Raw genomic sequence first — 17,580 nt, forward strand, 5'->3', positions numbered from 1 at the left:
CTCACTCTACGGTGGCTGAGCACTGCTTTCCTGCCCGCACTGCAGCCCTTTCCAGAACCCCTGCCCACTCCCCCGGGACCCGCTGTGCCTCCCCCTGGCCGCCCCCTTCCATGGGGAGCATCTCCTCCCTCGTCACTGCTAGGCTGGCCCACCAACTCTGTCACAGCTGCCACCTGTGCTCCTGCTACCCAGCTGCCCCCTGCCCCCCAGGACCCCCTCACTGGTCAGATGTCCAGCAGGGCCCAGGTCTCCCCTGTGGGCCCCCATCGGGCTGCCCACTGAGCTGTGCCAGGAAGGCCCACCCAGCTCTGAGGTCCCAGGAGCTGGGACGTTGGTTCTCTCTGGCTGTCTTCTCCATCCTCAGCTTGTGGCCCTGCCCCTCCCCTGGGCTGCAATCTCATCTGCCCACTTGCTTCTCCACTTGGACAATGTTCAGTAAGCCCACACTGAGCAGAAAGCAGAGGACCAGTGACAGAGACGCAGCACAGGAGCCCCGGCAGAGCCCACTGTCCACCGGCGGGGAGGGCTGGGGCTCAGGCCGGTGGTGGCCGCGCAGATCTGTGTGGCAGCAGCTCGAGGACACGTTTGTCCCTGGTGGGGGCTGGGTTAGCATCAGTCAAGGGAGGGTGGAGTTTGCTGGTTCTGAGCCCCGGTGCGCCATGCACGGGATGCTCTCAGTGACTGTAGCAGACATGCCCATGTCCCCTGGGCACTCGCCCTCACACACCAAGGAAGGCTGCCCCTGAGGACACCTGCGACTCCGTGCCTCCTGTCCCGTCCACTAGAGCATGTCCAGCGACAGCCAGTCACAAATCAGAGCATCCACTATGCACCAGGAGCTGTTCCAGGCTCGGGGACACAGCTCTGAGCAGGACAGAAAAAGCCCCGTCCTCGTGGAGCTGATGTTCAGTGGAGAGACAGACGTTAACAGACACAGCTGTGTCTAGTCAGGTGATGACACGTGCTAAGGGAGGGGACACAAAGCAGAGTGAGGGGACAGAGGGGACAGCGGGATGGTTAGAGGCTAACATGGCCTCACTGTGCACAGAGTGAGGACAGGGACCAGGGCTCGTCCTGCCTGAATCTCTAGCCCGGGCACAGAGCTGGGCACAGGCCAGCCCCCAGCAAACCTTTGTTAACTGAGCATCTAAGTGAACGGAGCCCCCCCTTCCGTCCCCATGTTGGGGAAGGGGTGGCTGGGGGCGTTAATCTTCATTCTCCTGCCTCTAGTGAGAGATCTCCACACGGCCACAGCCCTGGAGAACTGGGGCCCTGCACCCTCTTTTGCCCGGGGTCTCCAGAGCTCATTTCTCAGCAGATGGGGCCCAGGAGGGAGGAGGCAGAGGATGGGGGAGGGTTGAGGAGAGAGCAGGACACCTCCCTACCTCCCTTCTCCAGGCAAAGCCATCACACCCCAGAGGGAGGACAGTGACTCCGACACCCCCTCTCCGGGTGGGGGCAGAGCTGGGGCGGGAATGGAGCAGGAAATGTCGCATCACACAGCAGAGAAAATGATCCAGGACGTACATTCCCCTCTGAATGCAAATGTAGGCGCTTGTGAAAAGACATAAGTTCAGCAGCGCGGGCACAGGGCCCCTCCGGCCCTCCCCGTCTTGAGGCGTGACAGCCCTTCATTTCCCTTGTAGCGGGTGTTTTAAGAGCCTTGTTTTTCTCCGTTTGATAAAGTGTAATTCATTTAAGGCTCTCTGATGGTTATTTCGTGTCTCCAAAGCATACTTTTCACAGGAAGATCAATTCCAAGAAAACACTTACTGCCTGTGGAAGTTAGATTCATTAACACGTGCTAAGTGGCCAGTCCCTCACCGAGGGGCCTTGACTAAGAGCGAGAAAGGATAACTCTGCCGGGAGCCCTGCAACGACATTTACAACAAGCTTTACGAGCCTTTTCTTGTTCCTCCGGCTGAAATGAAAGTCCATTTTGGAGACCAAGGAAGATGATCAGGAGAGCAGCCAGCCCGCTGGCCCAGTGTGGCAGATGGAGGAGACACCCCCAGATCACCCCCTGGACGGGGCTCTCTGTTCTGCACAGACTGTAAGTATGTCGGCGAGTCTGTGGATGAGGACCCTCTCACAGTGTGAATCAGTCATCCCCGCACGCGTGTGGGCAGTGGGAGCAAGGACGTCACCTCGATGCCACAGTTCACTGGGAAAACGAAGGCCAGGTGGGGGGTTGTGAAGCTGCAGCAACCATTTCTGGAGGAAGAGAGAGGGCCCAGAGGCAGAGGAGGGGGATGATGGACAGATCACTAATTCTCAGAGTTAAATGATAAGGTTGGTTCTAAAAATCAGATGGCTGAAGGCGGTAACAGCCAAGACCTCATCTCATGACAGAGCCTCTCAATCAAAATAAAACGCAGTGACATCCGCTTCCAGCCACTGGGATCTTATATGCACCGGACCGTATGTTAGGGCTTTGCGTGTAATTACTTCAGTTAAGTCTCATAGTAACCCAATGGGTTAGTTGATATTATGATCCCACTTTACAGATGAGGAAACTGAGGCTCAGAAAGGGGAAGTCCTTTTCCCTGAAACACCCAAGCTACAATTCAAATCCAGGTTTGTGTGATGCCAAAGCCTGAGCACTTTCGCTATTATATCTCCCTCTAACTCCTGCTTGCATATCCCCAAGGATGGGGAGCTCACCACCTCTCAAGGTAGCCCATACGGTCTCAGATGGCTTTGAATGTTGGAAAGCCCTTCCTTCAGGCCACCCTGAGGGCATCTGCTTCCTTTTCCACATGGCAGTCCTTCTTGTACTCGAAGAGAGCGCTCTCATCCCTCTGGAGATATTCTATCCCCAGGTTTTACGATCCCACCGCGTCAGCATTCCTCGTCACACGGTCCCTCTGACCAAGCTCTAGTTCCCATCTCCCCTTCACGCTGTCTGACAAATCTGGGTGCAGTTCCCCAGAGGAGATCTCCCCAAGGATCCAAGGGCACCAGACCAAGCGTCTCATCTTTTCTGCTGACTCTTCCTGAACGAGGACACATCTGCAGAGACGAGGGTTGGTCGTGGACAACTGGGTGAATTCTGCTTTCTTCTTCGCCCTGTTCGTCTGATTACCGTCAAAAATCTCCCTCCGGAACTGCAGGTGGAGATCTGAATTATAATTTTTTAACCACTTTATTGAGGTATAATTGACATAAAATAAACTGCATGTATTTAAAAATGTATGATTTGTTAGGTTTTGACATAAGTAGACATCCTTGAAACCATCACCACAGTCAAGATAGTGGATATATCCATCACATGTGGAAGTCTCCACGTGCTCCTTTAGACTCCCTCTCTCCTGCCCTTCCCTGCCTTCCCCGTCCCCATCCCCGGACAACTACGAATCTGCTTTCTGTCATTATCGATTAGTTTGCGTTTTCTAGAATTTTATGTAATTGGAATCATACAGCGATGTGGTCCTTTATGTCTGGCTTCAGTGTAATTATTTTTAGATTCATCCATGCTATTGCATGAGCCAATAGTTATTTTATTGCTAAGTAGTATCTCATTGTATGAATATACCAGATTTGTTCATCCATTTACCTTCTGATGGACACTTGGGTTGTTTCTAGTTTGTGGCTGTTACAGTTAAAGTTGCCATGAACTCTGATGTTCCCATCGGGTAAATAGGAGAGGAGGGGCTAGACCATGTATGTGGCAGGTGTTTAACTTTGTAAGGAACTGTCAAACTGTCCTGAAAATTAGTTGTAGCGTTTTACATTCCCACCAGCGGTGTATGAGAGTTTCAGTTCTTCCCCACCCTGGACGAAACTTGGTATGATCCATCTTTTAGATTATAGCGATTCTCGTACCCCAGGTCTGTCAAAGCATCTCATTATGGTTCCAATTTGTGCTTTCCTTATCACTAATGATTTTCAGCATCTTTTCATGTGCTTATTTATTTGCCATTCATGTATCTTCTTTGATGTGTGTTCAAGTCCTTGGCCTATTTTTTATTGGTTGTTTGCTTTGAGAGTTCGTTACACACTCTAGATATAAATTTTTCATCAGATATACACTTTGCAAATACTTTCTCTCAGTCTGTGGCTTGTATTTTAATTCTCTTAACAACATCTTTCAGAGAGCAGAAGTTTTTAATATTCATTAAGTCCAATTTATCAATGTGTTCTCTTATGGGTCGTGCTTTTGGGGTCATCATGAAGAAAGCTTTGCCTAACCCAAGGTCACAAAGACTTTCTCCTCCGTTTACTTCTAGCAGTTCTATAATTTTACGATTTATATTTAGAGCTACGATCCATTTTGAGTTAAGTTTTTATGTAGCGTAAGGCATAAAATGAGCTCACTTTTCTGCATATAGACATCGACTTGTACCAGCACCATTTGTTGAAAAAATTATTTCTCTACTGAATTTCCTTTGCACCTTTGTCAAAACTCAGTTGTCCATATATTTGCTGGTTCTATTTCTACACTTTCTTCTGTTCCATTGATCTTTTTGCCTAGATTTATGCCAATACCACACTGTTTTGATTACTTTAGCTTTATAAGTCTTGAAATTAGGTAGTGTTAGTCTTCCAAATATATTTTTCTTTTTCACAGTTATTTTGGCTATTCTAGGTCTTTTGCATTTTCACATGAAATTTAAAATCAGTTTGTAAATTTCTACCCAAAAAAAAGCCTATTGGGCTTTTGATTGGGATTGAGTTGATCTAGAGATCAATTTGGGAAGAACTGACACTTATCAACATTGGGTCCTCTGGCCCATGAATAGCGTATACCTCTCCATTTATTTGGGTCTTCTTTCATTGCTCTCAGCAATGTTTTTTTTTTTAGTTCAGAATGCACAGGTCTTGCGCATCTTTTGTCAGATTTATCCCAACGTATTTGAAGTTTTTTGATACAGTCATAAATGATATTTTCTTCTTTCAATCTCTAATTGTTCATTACTAGTAAATATAAATGCAATTGATTTTTCTGTATTGATCTTCCATCTTGCAACCTTGCTAAGCTCACTGATTAGTTCTAATAACTTAGAGATTCCTTTGGGTTTTCTATGTAGATGATCATGTTGTCTGCAACTAAAAGGTTTTCCTTATTCCTTTTCAATATAGATACATTTCATTTCTTTTTCATGCTTTATTGCACTGGCTAGACTTTTAAGTTTAATGTTGAGAAGAGCAGACGTTGGGGAGAGCAGACATCCTTCCCTTGTCCCTGCTCTCAGAGGTGGGCTGCTCAGTCTTTCACCATTAAGTCTGTTACCTGTTGGTTTTTCCTAGGTGCTCTTTATCAGTTGGCAGAAGTTTCCTTCTGTTCCTAGCTTACTGAGGGTTTTTATAAAGAACAAAAATGCTGGGGCTGGCCCTGTGGCCGAGTGGTTAAGTTCACACACTCCGCTTTAGCGGCCCAGAGTTTCACCGGTTCAGGTCCTGGGTGTGGACATGGCACCACTCGTCAGGCCATGCTGAGGTGGCATCCGACAGAGCACAACTAGAGGCACTACAACTAGAATATACAACTGTGTACTGGGGGGCTCTGGGGAGAAGAAGAAGAAAAAAAGAAGGTTGACAACTGATGTTAGCTCAGATGCCAATCTTTAAAGAAAAAAAAAGAAAAAAAATGGTGAATAATGAAATATTAAAGCATAAGTGAAAAATTGATTGGAAAATGGCCAAAATATTTCTTCCCTACTTGTGTCTGTATCTTGCCCTTTGATCGTGACTTTGCTTTTCCTCCCATCAAGCGATGAGGCTTTCTTCCCCAACTCTTGAATATGGGCCAGTCCTGTGACTTGCTTTGGTCCGTAGAAGTAATGTGCCAATTCCCAATTGTTTGAAAATATACCCAGGATTTTTTTTTGAGGAAGATTAGCCCAGAGCTAACATCTGCCGCCAATCCTCCTCTTTTTTCTGAGGAAGACTGGCCCTGAGCTAACATCTGTGCCCATCTTCCTCTATTTTATGTGTGGGACGCCTACCACAGCATGGCTTGCCAAGCAGTGGGTAGGTCCACACCCAGGATCCAAACCTGCAAACCCCAGGCCACCAAAGCAGAGCACACGAATTTAACCGCTACATCACCGGGCCAGACGCAAATATACCCAGGATGTTTTAAATCAAATATGGTAAGAAACGCAGACACAGAAATGATTGTCATTAAGGAAGGACTTTGTGCTCACAGATCCCTAGAAATAAGAGGTACAGCATACCACACAGGGCCATCTGGGAAAGCACCAGGGTAGGTCAGGAGGCAGAAGGAGAAGGGAGGGAGGGCATGGCCCCAAGACTTTATTAGGGTTTTTTGGAAGAGAGTGGGTGAGGCAGGGTAGGTATGCTGAGTAACCTTAGGATCGGACAGTTGGAGTAGTTTCAGCAGGCTCTGGGGTACTGGAGTGGCCCCTAGGCATCTGGTGACCGGCTCTGGGGTCATTTAAGGCAGGGGAAATATTGGCTTAGTGTGTGAGAGTTTGATAAAGGAGATGGTTGGGGATGTGGCTCTGGATTGGTAGGTTTGTATATGAAAGAAACACTCACAGGAGACTCATTTGCTCTCTCTGGACATTAGTGAGCCCGAGGAGGAGCAGTCTCTCTAGGATCAAGGTCCCAATGTAGGAGCATCAAGAATACAGAAATAAGAATATTTGGTCAATATAACTGGCTCTGTGATGTTCTGGCATCGTATTAAGGAAACTTTGGGATAATGATAGTGGTGACTTTAGAAGAGGAGTCATAAATTGTCCTAAACAATATAGAAAAGATTTTATTATGAGAGCAGAAAGGAGGAACACAAGTATAAGGAGTCCCTGTCGGCCAGCCCACACTAGATTTTCCATTTCTATAGCGTTAGCCAAGAAAATAGATTCGAAGTTTTGGGGGTGGCTAACAATATCTTGGTGGCGTTGTAAAGTGTGTTAAAAATGTGAGTTTGATAATAATGTCTTGGTATATTTCTCAGGTCAAGGCGGCAGGCCTGGCAGTTACGTTGTTGATAATTTGGTAAAGTATATGCAAAGATTAGTGGTATTGCGTGTAACCAAGGGGAAGGAGAGGCCATGGTGGTGACAGTGGGAGGTGCAAAATAGGAGGTCTTGGCAGAAAGCTGGAGGGGGTAGTAGGAAAAGGCACCGAGGATGGGTGGTCCTTTCCCCAGGAGGTCAAGGGGTTGGCTGATATGAGGCAGGTGCCTCCTGGGGAAAGCAAGCATCTCCATTCATTTCTAGAATGGTACAAGTGTTGGTAACCACCACAAGGTTTCCCTTCAGGCGTGTCGCTGAAGGGGTGTACTCTTTGGCAGAGAACAAAGAGTGGGCCAGAATGATGGGCTGAGCAGAGCAAGCTCAGAAGATAATGGAATTCCTGGTGTCCTGTGTCCAACATGTGCCTTAGGAGAGGCAGCCTGTGGGCATTGCTGGGTGGCCTTAGTGGCCAGGGTAAATTCGTCTCCTGCACAGGGGGCGAAGCCGTCTCCAGGGGTGGGCTCCTGGGCCAGGGCGATGTCATCTGGGATGTGGGACTCGGGTATTTCTAAGTGGATACCCACTCTGATTGATCTCAGGTGGGTCTCAACATTCGACATTTTGCATTGAAACGATGGTTACTTGGAGAGTTTGGGTCTCCAGACTATAAATCAATGAAAATACCCAGACCAGTGTAAAAACACCACCAGTCAACAGAATGGTGTGCAGCCGCACCGGAGAGCATTTTCGTTCTTATTTTTTGTAGAAGTTTAAGTTCAAAGGGGTCTCATATAAGATGAGCAGCTGCCTGGCCTGTGGGATCATCTATGACCAATGGGACCCAGGAAAGTATGCGCCCTCCATCTGGCCTCGAGCCCTGATGAGATTGGGGCAAGATCGAACATTTATAAAGACAGATTAAGGCCTGGAGCAAGTTAGAGACTCATTTAGGTGTCCATTTGCTGGGCTAGAATTTGAAAAGGAGCTATTTCAAGAGACCCATTACGCCTCTAATTAAACCAGTTATCTGGGACTCATCAGGGACATGAAAGCTCTGTTAAATGCCTTTTCCGAGAGCCCAGTGTTGTGTATTTTTAAAAGTGAAGTGTATGTTTTGGCTACTATTAGCAATGTCTGTAAGTAGTATTATGGTAAGGCGGTGGGCTGTGGCTTTAGTATACATAGAGACATGTGTGATTTTGATTTATATTTTGGGTGTCTGCAAGGCAGGAGATGTGTTTTTTGTTCTGTTTTGATTTTACCCTAAAGGGGACAATTTTTAGGCAATGACCCAATTTACGATAACTGTGAAGATGAAGCTGGGGGCACTTGGTGTCCAGGGCCACTCTGAGCTAAGATGACAGCCCAAAGCTGGGCAAAGTGTTCTGTTTCTTGGGTCCCATCCTTTATCAGGTCATCCTAAGGGACAGAAACAGCAACATTCCACGGAGCTCCCTCCCACGTGACAGTTGGCAGCACCATTCACGTAATCTAGGAGCTCCCACTGCTGTTCATTCAGTTAACCCCAAGGGGCTTCCCAGACAACCAAGGAATTGGGGCTAGGGCTGACCTCCTCCCAAACATGGCATCTGGCAAGAGAATGAGGACAGGAGAAGCCAGCCCCTCCTGCAAGTGGAATATGCCAGAAGGCCCGAGCGTGGCTCCATCCTGTCCCAAAGTCTCAAGGAGGCCTTGGTGGCCGTGTCAAGCTTGTGGCCGATTGCTTTCATGACCCAAAGCATGAAGGGCAGCTGGTTATGGAGGGTCCCAGGCTCAGGGTCTGTGAGAGCCTCTGTTTTCCACAGAGCCCCGAAGGAGCCAGTTATTTGTTGTTTTCATCGTGTAGAGCATGAGGCTGAGGGGGACATTAGCACGCATCAGAAGGCCTTGGGAAACCATGGCCATCATAAGTGGCACGAAGACTCCAGAAGGCCTGAGAAGAGGTTGCCACAATCTCCTTTAGAGAAGGGGTCTGTCAGGGCACCAACAGGAGTGCTTGTTGCTTTTAATTTGGAAGTAAAATTCGTAAATGAGGAAGACGTTGCCACAAGAACCCAAAAGAGACTAAAAGATGTTGGATTTGTGTGTCCTTAGTAAGTGTCCAATGGGTCTCCTTGAAGGAGGATGTCATCAGTGTGGTGTCACTCCTGTGCTCCTGGAGAAAGGTGGACGCAGTGAGATCTTGTCTGCAAAGACTGTGCGATGGCAGAGCTGGTGAGGCGCCCCTCGGGGGCTCCAGAAAAGGTGTATTGTGTCTCTTCAGAGCTGAAGGCAAAATTAAACAGAGAGGCTGTTGAAACAGGTGCTGAAGGGACATCTTAGCCAAATTTGTGAGAACAAAACTTTTACTGGTTCTCGACTGAATAGAGACAATAATTGTAATCACACTGGATGTTGGGTGTGGGGGCCCTAATGGATGGGACCACAGCGTTAAAGTTGTAGTAACCCACCACAAGGCACCCTTTATTTTTTCCAACTTAAAACAAAGGCAAAATTGGGCCGCCAAATAGAGAAGCAGTGGGGATAATCACTCTACATTAATTAAGTTTTATGTAATACATTTTAATCCTTGAAGGCCCAGTGTTAGCTTACATTGGACCATCTTAATTAATTTAACTGGAGGGTCCATGGGATCCCATTTTATTGAGCCACTAGGTAAGTGCCAAATATTATTTTCAACTTTAATTTATTATTAATTGTGTTATGTCTGTGCCCAAGGTGGGATATTTTGGGGCAATGGGTACTAGGAGTAGGGGAAATTCAGGCTAGGCTACAGTCGAGACAAGTGAGTCATGTCTATTTTTCCCTATTTTATATTTAGTTACTTTTCTAAGATTATAGGGAGTTATATCAGTCCTTTTCTCCCCCTTTATTTTCATCTTAAACAAAATCTTTTTTTTTCACTTCAACAAAATCTGGCTTGTATCTCTAAACTGGTAAAATTTTTCCCTTTTTTTTTTTTCCTGTCTGTCTCTGACCCTTTTTTTCCCCTTAGGGTGTTTACCTGGTGAACTCTGTGGTCCCAAGTGGCCTCAGCTGTGAGCAGTGGCCTCCCTTTCTAGGGTGTCCCACTCAAGCTCAGATGGGCCCGGGTTTACAACCAAGAGAGCACTAGTGGTATCAGCTTTATTTTTCAGATTTTTTCTTTGGAGTCTGGAACCCTTTGCATACTGACAAGCGGCACCCATGCGCATTGGTTAGATACTTTACAATTTTTTGAATTGAACTGTATCCTCGGGGATTTTGAAGGTTGCCATTGGGACCAGGTGTTCCTTTCCTTTCCTCTCCTTTATGGTCTCCTAGGAGGGGACCGCCTATATCCACTGGGTTGGGGGACAAATCACGGGAGCAGCAAAAGGACACAGTGCGAAGTTTGCAGCCTGAACCACAACATTTGAAGGTGCCTTGATCCCCTGTGGAGGAGGAACCCCACAAACGGCCCCGGACACACGGGCGAGCGTTCGGGCAGAACACTCTCCCAGCGCTCCATGCACAGACCGATGGGCGACAGCACAGCTCAAAGGGAAAAAGGGGAAGTGGTTTGTCAAGTGTCCCCAGGAGCATGTGATGTCCTGGACACTAGACACTTTCATCTGAATGACTCAGATGGCCCCGTTGCCTGTCAGTGCTGCCCGGTCAGTGGATCAGACTTGTCCCACGGCACTAGGAGGGTGGTCACTCCCCGTCCCCTTCAGAGGAAGCTCTTTGAGAAGCTGATGTAGCCAGTTACCTGCACGCCCTTGGGCTCTCTGTCCTGGACGCCTGACACTCTGGCCCACGTGGCAACTGGAGGAGGACTCAGCCTTCAAGCTCCACAATTTTAGGTTGGGAAGTCATGGCAACAGCCAACAAAAAACAGCACACTGCAACAGCCGTCAGGCCGCGGGCACCACACAGCCAAGCGTGCCTTTCCAGGCAGTGGCCGCTTCTGTGGGATCTAGTTAGTAAGCAAAGAGCAATCTAAGGACATGCCGTCTCCATCTAGTGTCAAATCACCCTCTCACTGTGCCAACTGTGTTAAAATGTACCTGGGACCTGTTTTCATCAAGAGCGGTGAGATATGGAAACGCAGAAGTGAGTGTTGTGAAGGAAGAGGTTTATATTCACAGATCCCTAGAAACAGGAGGCACAGCACGTCACACAGGACCACACAGGGAAGCACCAAGGTAGGTCAGGAGGCAGAGAGAGAAGAGGGTAGAGCATGGCCCAGAGCTTTTACTGGGGTTTTCATGGAAAGGATGGGCGAGGCAGTGTAGACATGCAGAGTAAGCTTAAGATTGGATTGTTTGAATAATTTTGGCAGCTCTGGGCTATAGGTGGTCCCCGAGCATCCAGTCCCTGGTCCTGGGGGTACTTAGGGCAGGACACATGCTGACTTGGTGTGTGCGTTAGATAGAGGTGGTTGGAGTGGGGGCTCTGGATTACGTGGTTTGTGTATCAAAGGCATGCTCAGAGGGGAGCCATTCACTATATCTAGGAATTAGCTAGCCCCAGGAGGAGCAGTCTCCCCAGGACCCAGGCCCCAGTGCCAGAGCATCAAGAATACAGAAATAAGAATATATGGCCAATATGCCAGCCCATGCCTCAAAACGCCTCACGTGCTTTCACTGCCTCTTTTGAGCTTTTATCTTCACCGTGAAGATAAGTCTGAGCTGGCCTGCTGTCAGATGAGGCCACATGAAACAGAAATTAGCCCTCCCAGCTGAAGCTATGCCAACCCAGCCCACCCACTGAAACGATGCATGAGCGCACCAGCCAAGATCAACCAACCTGCCCCAGGCCAGCAGGAGCACCCAGCTCATCTACACTCGCTGAGTCAAATAAGTGCTTGTTATTTTATGCCGATAAGTTTTGGGGTGGTTTATTGCGCAGTGCTAGCTAACTAGGTGACGCGCCTCACCTCTCGCCCTGCAGAACCGTCGGACTCAATGGCCAGCAATATTTCCATCTAGTACTTGACTCTGCTCAGTTATCTCTTCTCCAGCATCCTTGTTCCTGCAATTCCACAGGTGTTTCTCCCTGCCCAAAGGAACTACAACTGAGTTGGTAGAACTCATTTCCCACCTTCTGCACATCCTGTATTCAACTGCTTAACAAACGTGTAAAGTGTGCCTGCTAAGTGTGCCAGGCACAGAAGAACAGACAACAAATAAGAGAGACACAGATCCTACCACTGAAAAACTTTTAGAGGACGTGAAAATGAACGAAATAATGGCAGAAATAATTACAGTGGAGTTAAACATAGCGTTTCACCCAGAATTTGTGCCATTCAGCATATAAAGCACCCCAACCTGCAATTAAGTTGTAGCACAAGGCTCAGAGCCCGCCTTGTGAAAGAGCAGGTGCCTGCCGTGAGGGGAACTCGCAGCCCTCAGTGAAGAGCCGGCTCTCTCTGTGAGGTGGGAACACCGGCTCTGAATCAGAGGAGTCACCACAGGTCTGTGCCAGGTCCCTCAGGCTTATGCTGACTCACGGTGACAGCACCTGCCTCTCTGAGGGTCTTGTGGGTCTTCACATCTCCAGCCCATGAGACACATCCCCCCTTTGAACCAAATCAGGAGAGGGGCCAGCAGCAGACATTTTCTGGATGTCTGTAGTCTGCAGGAGAGACAGACTGTCCAGCTGGACCTGCAGATGTGAGAGGCAGTGTGGCCAGTGGGGAAATTGTGGCCCTTGGGGTCAGGCAGATTCAGGTGTGAATCCTGGCTCCTATGAGCTGTGTGACCCTGGGCCAGTCACTCAGCAGCTCTGAGCCTAAATCTCTTCACCTGACACTTGGGCTTAACAATAATGACCACTTCTCAGGGATTATTGGTTAAAAATAAATGAAATTATGAGCATGAATGTCCATTCCCTTGTTAATAAATGGAGCAAGAGATACTAGGTTGACAAGTTTGGTCTGTAAATACATGAATTTCCAAGTTTTTTCCTCTTACCTCAACCTTGGACCAGGCCTCTAGCTGTCCTGGACTTTGAGACAGAGTCGTGCCCCTCTGTCCCCAGGGGAAGGCTGGCTTGCCCAACACACACATACACAGGGCACCTCCTCCACATTGTTCCAAGATTCTCTTCCTGCCATTCCCAGGAGCCCTGCCTCTGTCTCAGGTCCTCCCCACTCTTCTCCGCCTCAGTCCTTAGACTCTCTCCAGTGCCAAGGTGGGGTCATCCCCCCAACTCGGATGGGAATTCTTTGGCTTGGGAGACCATGGCGAGATTGTCTCCGTATTCTGTGTGGTACCCAGGACAGCCTGAGTCCTCAAGGAATGTGTGTGGGCTGTGGGACTTGGGGCCGCCCCTAACTGCTGGGCCAGACATCAGGAAGGTCAGCCTGCTTCTCACATTCCCCCGGGCCCAGTTCAACCTCTCCCCACGGACCAAAACCAGCTGGATGGCCCAGGAACCCTGCACACAGTAGGGGACCAGCTCTTCCTGAGCACCTACTATGTGATAGGAACTTTAATTTTTACTAGCTCCTTTGATTCTCACGACAAGCCTGTGGGTTGGCGATACCCATTCCCATCTTGTTGGTAAAGAAACTGAGTCTCAGAGCACTGACTTGGCCCAGGGCTCAGTGCCAGTGTGTTCCTGGGACAGCTAAATCAGCTAAATCAAGGTCTCTTGGGCTCCTAAACCTGAGATTTGCTTTACACCTCGGTGCTCCTTGTGTGCTTGTGGGGAGAGCTCCTCCCGCACAGCTGTAATTAGGGAATTACAGTCCCGGAGGATGGAGTGGGGAGGGCCCTGAAGACAGACCACCAGGAGCCAGAGGCCGGCTGGGGCTCGGAGAGGAAAGCTCCACCAGGTCGGCCAGCCTGGGTCTCAGCCTCAGCTCTCCCGCCCACACACCAGTGACTTTGTGTAAGCCGCTTCACTCCTCTGAGCCTCAGTTTCCCCATCTGTCACTCTGGACTACCAGGCCTGTCTCCCTGGGATTCTGTGAGGATTCCGTGAGTGTAACGCTTGTGTCAGTGCCTAGCACAGCACTCAGCTTAGTGAAGATCGGCTGGAACCGAACCTCGTCCGCTGGGATGTGGAGAAGACCTGGACTAGAACCCGGGTTCTGGTGCCCGAACGCCGACCCTCCCGCCCTCCCTCCTGCTTAGAGGCTGAGCCCAGCTTCCCTCCCCTTGGACCCAACAACGAGTCGTGTCACACCAGGTGCCTCCCTTGGCCACACACCCTTCACAGCATCCAAAGACGCAGCCCTCCCGGGGGTGATCACAGCTCCACACTGGCTCCTGTCCCATCTCTCTCCCTCCCTCCGTGATTCCACGCCCGTGGGGCAACAGCTGAGCGCATTCACAGAGAGTTTCTAATGGCTGGCGGGTCCCCCTGAGGACCACTGCGCGTTCCCTGTAATGACGCTCATTAGTCTGTCTGACATCAATACAGCTCTCGGGTTAATATGTTTAACTTAACGAGGCATTTATTTTCAGTTAGAAAACTCCTGAAGAAGCATGTTTTCTCCCAATGAGCTAAGCTGATGAGTAGGTTAATACCAGGCTTGAAAGTCCGACCAAGAAATTGAGCCTAACCAGCTCCTTTTTATTCTTCAAGTATGAGCTGAGCTTGAATTAATTTGAGTTAAACTTGTTATTTCTTAGAGGAAGAAACACAAAGACCGCGCTTGGCTCTGTGCTTTGTCCTCTGTGTGCTTGTTTGTTTCCCTCCCCACCCCTAGCCTCAGCTCCAAGGAGACAGATGACCAAGTTGCTGCGTAAGATGGAGGGGAGGAAGGGCAAATGCCTAAAAGCAAGAGTATGAAAGGGAAGATCTCACCTGGTGACAGAGACAGCAGCCACAGTAGACAGAGCAGGGAGTTCAGCTGGCCATCTGTCATCGCCAGCTTTGTGGCTTCACTGTGTCGAGCACCTAGTGGGAAATCAATAGGTAGTTTTTGAATGAATACAGTAGATGCTCAATGAATAACTTATTTATTCAAGGAATCACTTGATCTTAAGAAAGAGAAGGTGCCAAACATCTCAGATACATCTGGTGGGTGAGACAGTGTTCATGTCTCCTGACCCAAGGGCCAAGGATGACCCCAAAGCCAATTTCCTTTGATGATTTGATCAGTAGATATTCCCTCATCACTCTCACCATGGCAGCTTAGAGCCACTGCCAGCCATGAGATACCAGTCTGCACACATTACCCTTCCTCCCAGGAATGAGCTTCACGGCCATCTCAATTCAGTGCTGTGTCAGTGCAGAAGTCATATAGCAGGAAGAGACTCAGCGCCCTTTCTATACCCATCTTGCTCCCTCACTCTGGACAATCCAGCCATTTCCATTGCATTCAGAGCCAACGGTGGGAGTGTTTGCTGTGGAATGAGTGACAGGCAGACAGAGGTTATTGCAAACCTCGTTCTGCCACTCCCCAGCTGAGAGAGCTTGTGCAAGTCCCTCCACCACTAGGAGGCTACATTTACTTAGTGTAAAATGGTGGTGGTGATTTTCTACTGAGTCACTAGAATGAATTAAATGAAACCACACACGTAAACTGATGAACACAGTGATTGCTCAGGGACCATGTGTAAAATTGATTTGAAAGGAACTGATATCATCAGGCACAGCAAGAATTTTACCTTCCACCCTCTTCAATTCTGTCTTCCCTGCTGCTGATCTATTCTCAAGCCCAACAAATTCCAAGTTGTGAGTCTGAGCCATGGGGTTCTCCTGCCCTTCCTGACCCGTCTCTTCCACATTCCTGGTCTCCCACTCTATTGGCTGTAGCTGCTCCTTCAGGGTCCTGACAGCCAACCCATCTAAGGTCTTGGATAATAACCTGACCACAACTTGTAAATGCTCCCTTCACTGTATCCAAGAATCCCCCTGCCCCCAGTCATATGGAGCTATCAAAGCTGATGGAGAGCGTTCGCTTTGGTATCATTTTCTCTGGACCACCCAAGCCTAGGACAGACACAGCTTCATCACCTCATCAGTGAGAAAACAAAGCTACCCCATCATCCATCACTGCTGTCCTGTCTCAAAGGCCTCTATCATATGTGGTTCCCAAGGCTTGGGTGCAGAGGGCACCAGGAGCCTGGCGTATGGGGAAGTGGTGAGATGGTAGAAATAATGATTGTAGGGTGGATGGAGTAAGGCTCTGAAGCCAACCGAGCCCTCCTCCCCTTGGCTGTGAGGGCCTGGTGGTGGGGACCGGCCCGTACTCTTCTTCAGGACCCTGGACAGCACCCATGCTGCCCTAGGGTCTAACCCCAGCTTCTGTATGTGTCTTTTACGACTCACGGAATTGTAAATTAATAGAACTGGAAAGAATCTCAGAGACTATCTTCGTTTAGTAGTCTCTTTCTTCATTTTACAGGTGAAGAAATGCCAGGAGGGCTGAATTGAATAGTGATGGATTTTGATAAAATAGTCACCAGACTAAAAGGCCTCAATCATAAGCGATGTGAACCATGAGTGTGTCTGGGGAGAGCACCCCAGGACGTGGGAACTACAAGTGCAGAGGTGGGAGGTGGGAGTGTGCCTGGTGCACTTGAGGGTCAGCAGGGAGCCTGTGTGGCTGGGGTGGAGTCGGGTGCAGCGGGTGGTTGGGGGAGGGGAGGTGAGAGAGGTCACATGGGTCCTGGGGGGGGCAGTGAAGGACTCCAGCTTTAATCTGAGGAAGATGGGAGCCACAGAGAGTGTGAGCAGAGGAGAGATGTGGTTGCCCAGCACTTTTCAACACTCTCTCCTTCTGCTCCATGGAGAAGAGACCATAGGAGGAGAAAGTGGAGTCAGGGAGAATGTTGGGCAGCTCCTGCAACAATCCAGGCAGATGTGGCTGTGATGGAAGTGGGAGCATAAATAAACATGCATTTTCCAGGGTAACGGTAATGGTTATGAATAATGAATAATAACTACACAAACAAGCACCCAGCACGGTTCATGGCACATAGTAGGCCCTCAGGAAAAGGTAGCTATTATTATCAGTAAGTGGAAAGTGCTGATAAATCTGAAACCAAATCTTGCAGCTGCCTGGCCTTATCTCTCTGAGTCCAGGAGCTCCATCCAGTCCTTGGAGGGAACTGAGAACAACACACCCTCAGGATGCAGAGACGAATTGCCCGTGACGTGGTGCAGTGGGCAGTTCCCCGGCCAGGGTCTTCCCGACATTGGAGAAAGGCTTAGAGGAGGGATAAAACGCACATTTCACACGCTGAACATGTGCTCGCGTGACACGCATCTGGAGTATTTTTAAGGGGAAGGCAACCTTTAAAACTGACCGGCTCTTTCTTGGCTTAAAAATTAAATAAAAAGTTTGGAAGGAGCTTGAAGTCTCCCAAATCGAAACACTCCTTTTGTCACACGCTTCTGGGACGGCATTTTTAAACTGGGTGTAATTACATCAATAGCACGCTGCGTTCACACAGGCAACAGATCAAGGGTAGTTTCTTTGCAGTGAAATTGACAGCCAGTTTGGATCAAAAAAATGCAGCCCTTGGGTGGCATCTAAAAAGAAAACACAGCCCCAGGGCAAATTAGCCTCCAGCTTTTCAAAGGCAGAGTTCTTGCTCGTTGGGTTTTGCTCTTGTTAAGAATATCAGTTGGAAAATTCCCAGACAAGGGTGAACATCTCCCTGGAGTGTAGGGTGGGAACCAGGTTGAGCAAGGACATCCATTGTTCTGGGGCTGGAACTCCTGAGTGGAG

This window comes from Equus quagga, chromosome 5 (assembly GCF_021613505.1).
Source record: "Equus quagga isolate Etosha38 chromosome 5, UCLA_HA_Equagga_1.0, whole genome shotgun sequence".
Taxonomy (NCBI): domain Eukaryota; kingdom Metazoa; phylum Chordata; class Mammalia; order Perissodactyla; family Equidae; genus Equus; species Equus quagga.